Source organism: Limulus polyphemus, unplaced genomic scaffold, assembly GCF_000517525.1.
Source record: "Limulus polyphemus unplaced genomic scaffold, Limulus_polyphemus-2.1.2 Scaffold371, whole genome shotgun sequence".
Classification (NCBI taxonomy): Eukaryota; Metazoa; Arthropoda; class Merostomata; order Xiphosura; family Limulidae; genus Limulus; species Limulus polyphemus.
In genome coordinates, this window is record NW_013665981.1 from 322,876 (window position 1) to 329,789 (window position 6,914).

General features: G+C 31.5%; 1 long non-coding RNA gene across 1 annotated transcript; it reads right to left on the reverse strand.

The window, feature by feature from the left end:
• Positions 1 to 394: 394 nt before the first annotated feature.
• On the reverse strand, positions 395 to 5,698 carry LOC106457762. Its single transcript, XR_001290729.2, has 2 exons — positions 5,446 to 5,698; positions 395 to 499 (listed from the first exon to the last, which is right to left on the reverse strand). It is a non-coding gene; the product is annotated as an uncharacterized LOC106457762 (long non-coding RNA).
• Positions 5,699 to 6,914: the final 1,216 nt, after the last annotated feature.

Consider the following 6,914-nt stretch of genomic DNA (forward strand, 5'->3'; position numbering starts at 1 on the left):
ATCAGTTATTGCGCCTAAATATTCCACCTTTAATTTGTGTTAGTAGCACTTGTGTAAGAAAACAAAATATTTTGCATCTTTTCTAGCTCATTTCTTAGTAAACACACTTCTGTCCTTAAAGTGATATTTTCTTGTTCTAAATGCGCGATCTTTTGCGTTGTTGTATACTCTTTCAGTTTTCTTAATGCACGTGAGCGTTTAGCAGACTCGTTATTTTTTTTTCGACGTTCCCAGTACGCCTCATCTTTACACTCGTTAGGAGTAGCTTTAGAGTTTCTCTTTTTTCTCTGAGTTGCGGAAATTAACGGAGAATGACAAGGAAACGATTTCATATTTCGGACAAAAGGCGATAATGTTGTCGAGATTACATTCAAATTTCCGTTGGACTCCAGTGACGATGATTTGGAAAATAACGAATAAGATGTTGGCTCCACTGATAAATGGTTTTGGTTCTTGTTTGTGGACGTTATCACTGATGTCATGTTATTTGTTGAACTTTCTGGAAAGACAGAACAGAGTGTAAATGAATACTTTGAGATATCTTATACAGATGTCAAAAAAATAACAAAAGTTATATATATATATATGGAACATAGCAATTGGGCGCAGCATCTCGTCAAATTCAAAACACATTTACATTTTTAAGCACTTCACATATTGTTTATTATTCAGAAAATGATAGAAGCTGAGTTATTATATTTGGAGTTGTTGAATCAATTACTCGTGCCTTCTTTAATTTTTCGTGATACTTAAGATTTATTCTCGAATTTTGGTAATAATTTTCTAACACTAATAATCAACTCAAATGTTTTCAATAGGAAACACTAATTTTTTGTATTGTTAGTTCGAAAATATATGTAAAAATGTTAAAATAATTTAATTCAAATAGAAAATACACACTAAAGATTTTGGTCCAAAATGTCTGAAAGCAAGTTAACAATTATTTCACATTGTTTGACAAATGTTCATACTCAATCTAAATAGGCTGATCATTGTTTTTCTTTTTTTATTATTTTTAGTACCTACAAACCAGTATAAATCATTGGATTACTTCTTGCAATACTACAATATTAATTTGAAAGCTCAAACTTAAATGATTACGAAGTGAGCTCACACGTGGAAGATATCGGCTATATGTAAAATGAAATATTACTGTAAAATTTCCTGTCACCTAACAAAACTGGAGCTTTATATTACAGAATTTTTCGTTAAACAATGTGTTAATTTATTTTTCACCGAACGTAAAAGAAAAGTAGCTAAACTGGTGATCTTTGAATTATAAATATCTTTATGACGAGAATAATACAAATGTCAAGATAATTAAAATTACTCATCGTTTTTTCCTTTGTTGTTTCTTAACAGAAGTCTGGGATATTTTGTTTGTTTGGAATTAAGCACAAAGCTACACAATGGGCTATCTGTGTCTGCCCACCACGGGTATCTAAACGGGTATCTATAGCGTTGTAAGTCCGCAGACATACCGCTGGGATATACAGTTTAGTTTACACGTGATTTTAAGGTATTTAAAAATTAAAAAAAGACTCTTTTTAGGAGTTTTTTAGACTCTTTTTTTTCTTCAATAAACATCCACAGTATGAGACTTAATGTTACTAACCTATTTTATGTCAATTGTCATACATGATGGTTCAAAACAGGTTGATTAAATTATCTAAACCACAGTCGTAAAATTTTGTATTAGTGTTCTTAGGTGCATTCACGTATACTATAATTCATTTCAATAATAGTGCATGAAATTTTCAAATGTAACAATTGAATGTTTCTATGGGTTTTGAGTCAGTTTTACTTCACCATATATATATATATATATATAATATAACACATATATACAATTGAATGTTTCAATCTTGCATACAACGAACTAAATATTTGTAACTTTCCTTTAAACAACAACATTTTCAAGATCTTTTCTTATCAGTACGAGCTCCTTTTGTGACATCATTTGCTAATTGTTGCTGTTACTGTACATGTCGACATCAGAATAATATTAAGTGAATGTGATTGCTATTATCCGCTTTCACCATATAAACTTTCATCATCAGTTGAAATCATTGACGGCAGCAGTTCTGCTTTGAATAGTGTCACTGATGTAATAGTCATGCAGAAATTGAAAATGTGAATGTTGAAAAAATTAAAACCAAGTGTTTCATTTTCTTCTGCCCCCCCCCCCAGTGGCACAGCGGTATGTCTGCGGACTTACAACGCTAGAATCCGGGTTTCGATACCCGTGGTGGGCAGAGCACAGATAGCCCATTGTGTAGCTTTGTGTTTAATTACAAAAAAAAACATTTTCTTCTTGTAATATTCACAACTCAACCCAAGATGGTTGCTAGCTCTTCGCTTCAGTAATAGTCAGTCTATTTTACCTCATTGCCTTATCTGTCCTCAAACATTTTTAAAGTACATGGAATCTGATTCCAGGTATTGAATAAGTCTGTCAGAATGTCAATGTGCATTTTATCTTTCCGACAGAAAACTGAAAAAAAATGGTAAATTTTAGTGTTAAATGAAATGTGAGTATTGTTTATTTTACTCTTTTTTTCGGAACATGCATATTTGAAATGTAAACAAATAAGGAAGATATATGTGTCAAAACCAAAACATCAAAATTAATGACCTGCTAATTTCTTAACGTTATATTCGTCACAGTGTTGTTGATCCACGTCACGTGCTCTTAACTAAAACCAACAATTTTTGAATTGCAAGTAACGAATAAAGTTTCACGGTATACTGAGCTTGGTGTCACTAATATTTAACTATGACATCTCACCTTTTAATCCCAAATCTTATCTTATCTTATCTTCGGAATATGCATACATAATTCGTGCGTATTTACAGTTTATGGTGCTATTTTCCTCATCTTTTGCGATTGACGCTGTGGATAAAATACAGACACAATGCTACACAGTCGGTTATATGTGTATATATATATATATATATATTAAAGCTATCTGTTGTATCTACCGCGGGGAATCGAGCCCCAGATTATAGCGTTGTAAGTCACTAGACTTACCGCTGTCACACCAATGGACTAATCAGTTATATGTACAACAAATTATAAACTATCAGTGCCATTGCGAGCTTTAGTTTTTAACAGCTTACTTGACGTATATTAGTAAATATGTTTTTAGAGAACTTACTGATTTCATTGTATTCATATTTTTAACACCTCGTATTCAATAATTGTTAATGTTCTGAATGAAGTTCAATGTAAAACTAATTTCAAGTTGTGTTTCTCGCAAAAAAGACTATTGGTTGAAAAGCATCAACCATAGAATAAAACAGGAATTATTCCAGCACGAGCGAGCTTTCCATGTTTCATTTACATACATACAAAAATATGCGAGGTAATATAACCACGTAATTAAAAATTAGCCCTGGCATATAAAATTTAAACTGTCACCTGACTCGTGTTAGAGTGACAACCAATGATGAATTTTACTTGTTTTAACAGAAACTCCTTTAATTCAACAACTACAGGCCCGAGGTATGGATAACTTAACACATTATGGTAAAAAAATGAAAAAGCAAAATATAATCGTTCGATAATGTGTAAGATCTTTTTTTAAATTCTATAAACAGGAAGATTTTATATAAGTACAAACTGAGGATTTCCATTGGTAATAAAGGCAGAATTTTTATTCTTGTTTCGAAGCTTAGTAGTTATTGTAAAATAACTTTCTAGTACCCTGTGTCAACTGAAATTTACCATTTATATTTCCTTAACCCTGTCTAAAACTGGCGTCTAATTCATATATCGTCCACAACAGGTGAGGATCCAGATATTGCATCATATTGAGCAATTGTATGTTTTGTTTGTTGTAACACTCAATATAAAGAACTAACTAAAAGAAAAAATGTGAAATCACTTATTTTCGATGTATAATACACACACACGAGAGACCCTATTAGTAATTAGTGGTTTTAATCTCAACAATGATCAGCTTAGAAACAAAAAATGTTAAAGAGAACGGTAGGGTTCTAAAGCTCATATTGCATCGGAAAAGCTTGAATAGTACATAACCTCATAAGAACATCGTTTTTGTGATAAAATGTTGTCTGCTTTTTGTTGTTGTTGTTACGTTATCGCGGGTTTATCTTTAGCCAACTATTAAAAAAATAATTTTATTTTCACCGAAAAATGAATTATTCTAAGGTGTTTGAACCATTTATTTAGTTTTAAAAGAAATCTAAGAATACTTGCATACAATGTTAAGATTAGCTACGTATTTGTTGCTATGCTTTACGATTGTTATAAATACTGGTAATTTGTGAACTTTTTAAGTCACATACTTTCTGTTGTGATATCCCTACTTTACTTATAGAATTATGACTTGCAAGACAGGTATTAAGAGGTTTGCTTGTCGAATTTCGCGCAAAGTTACTCTAAAACTATCTGCAATAACAATCACTAATTTAGAGATGATAGACTAAAGAGAAGGTAATTCGTCAACACCACCCACCGCCAACTCTTGAGTTACTCTTTTATCAGTGAGTAGTAGGATTTATCACCACATTACATTTTAAAGCCCCAACAAAAGAAAATATTAACATATTCGGTAATGGGATTCGAACCCGTGACCCACAAATTTCGAGTCAAGCGTCCTAAGTATTAGGCTATGCCAAACTGACATCGAGATGATCCAACATTGCTTGCGTGTAACTGCAATGTTAGTACTACATCGATTAATTACTTAAAATATAAAAAAGGAAATACATATGTACGTACATATAATTTTTTATTAATTATTTTATGATAAATTTATATAGTAAATATATAAATTTTTCTAGCAATACGAGTTGACATTCACTTGAACCGTATTTGTTTTTCTAGATTAGCAAGCAGTCTGTTTGTGTCATTTTCTGCATACAAGGCAAGGAGGATCCCGGTATTTGTGTTTTTATAACTTTATTAAATTACTTATAACATTTATTAATCATACTCTTTAGTTGGCTAATTGAATGGTCTAACTTTTCTTCCATGCGTTATTTATTTTCTAAATTAGTTGAGAAATGTGTAACACAAACAAAATTATGAACAGCATCTGCCATGACAATTAAATCACACTATTAAATTATTATTTTACAAATAAAACAAATACATCTATATAACGTTACATATTTAGTCAGTGACTTGAAGTGTACGTCATGGAATGTATTTCCGCATTCAATATGAAGTTATTGGAGTTTTCTCGTAATTTGACTCAGGCAAGTTTTTTTTCCAAATTATCAGTTTTACGTTCCTAATGAAAGGTTCTGGTTTTGAACGAAAATCAATCAATATAACTTTGTAGTTACTAAAAACTCTAACAAAATTTCCAACGAACAATGTGGCTTAAGTTATATATACATTGTTCATTTTAACAAGCCCAGCGATAATACAGTACATACGGATACTTTTTAGAAGAATCAAATGTCACCGCCTACCTTCTACTGTGGTGCTGCATATTGCCACGTGCCCTTTGATCTTTCGAGTGAAGCCGTGGTCATCCATAAAATGTTTGTCGTTTCTGCAAGATTGGATAATTTCTCGACCCATCCAAAAACTTATCCTCTAATTACAAATGTTAACTAAGTTTTTGTGTTACCACGAGCAATCATGTGTGACGCAATACATGTGCTTGACGCTAACCACTTAAATTATGCGCAAGATGGCACGTGATTTCATCAGCTTGTACGTGCTTCTACAACTGAGTCACGCCTTATATTATAGATAAATAATGAACTTTCAACTGTGATAAAAACAGCTAGTTTATTATTTTTGAATGAAAATTATCAGAAAAGACTGCAACGAATGTTGCTTATGACACCTGGCACTAATCTACTAATACTTAAAAGTATACAAAATTCTATATATAAAAACTATCTAGTGTTTATTAACAGAAAAATGTTTATACTTACTTATTTACTTGGTTAATAAACTGCCTTATGCTTGTATTTAATGCAAGTGGTATATATTCTAGAGAAAGCATTTTTGAAATATAATATATATGAATGATTTCTTCTTTTTTTTTTTACATCAAGTATGCTGTAACCAAATTTATTCGCTTCCCTCTTCCAAGTAGCATTGATGAACCTTGATTTCAGCGAAACGAGTTTGAGGCAGCGGAAGTAGCGAATCAAAAAATAGGTTAGACCTTTACATCTTTATTTCACTGAAACTCACGTTTTGGCGAAGAAAAGAAATTAAAAAGTATATTAATAACCAATTAGTCTGCTGAGTAATAATGGATAATTAATTTTAACAGTCTATGGCATGCTATTAAAACACTTAAGAGTATTTTAGGTTATAACATCAAAATCAAACAATCTCATGTTGTTATAATTTATGTTGGAAAAGTAAAACGAATAAAATCACGTATGTGCAATTAAACCAAAGCGTGACTAAAAGTTGCCATAGTCAACTTAAATTACTTAATATACTTACGATATATTAACCACACAAAACAAATTTAGACATAAATGTAAACAATTAATAGAAAGTTTGCATTTCTTATGTACCATATAATTTGTTCCCTAATTTTGTATTAGTTGGCTGAGGTCCGATGATTGACTTACTTTTTTCTGGGAATATGAAATGTATTGGATAATAAATCCAACAGGATGACCTTATTATTACTGCATGTTACGTCTCCGTTTGTTAATTGATTTTCCGTAACTTCGTTCCGACGAAACTTAAGCGACACAAGTCCTTTCTTAATAAAACTGGTTTATTCTTTCCGAATATAACTTTACCGATACACTCAACTTCAACAATCGCGCTAAACAAACGCTATAACAACGAACGTGCTCAATAATACTTCTGACTGCAGATCAATCACTCACTGTCTACACACACATTACCTTCTCTGCAACGTTGTCACTCTCTTTTATATACCCAACTACCCTTTATCTAG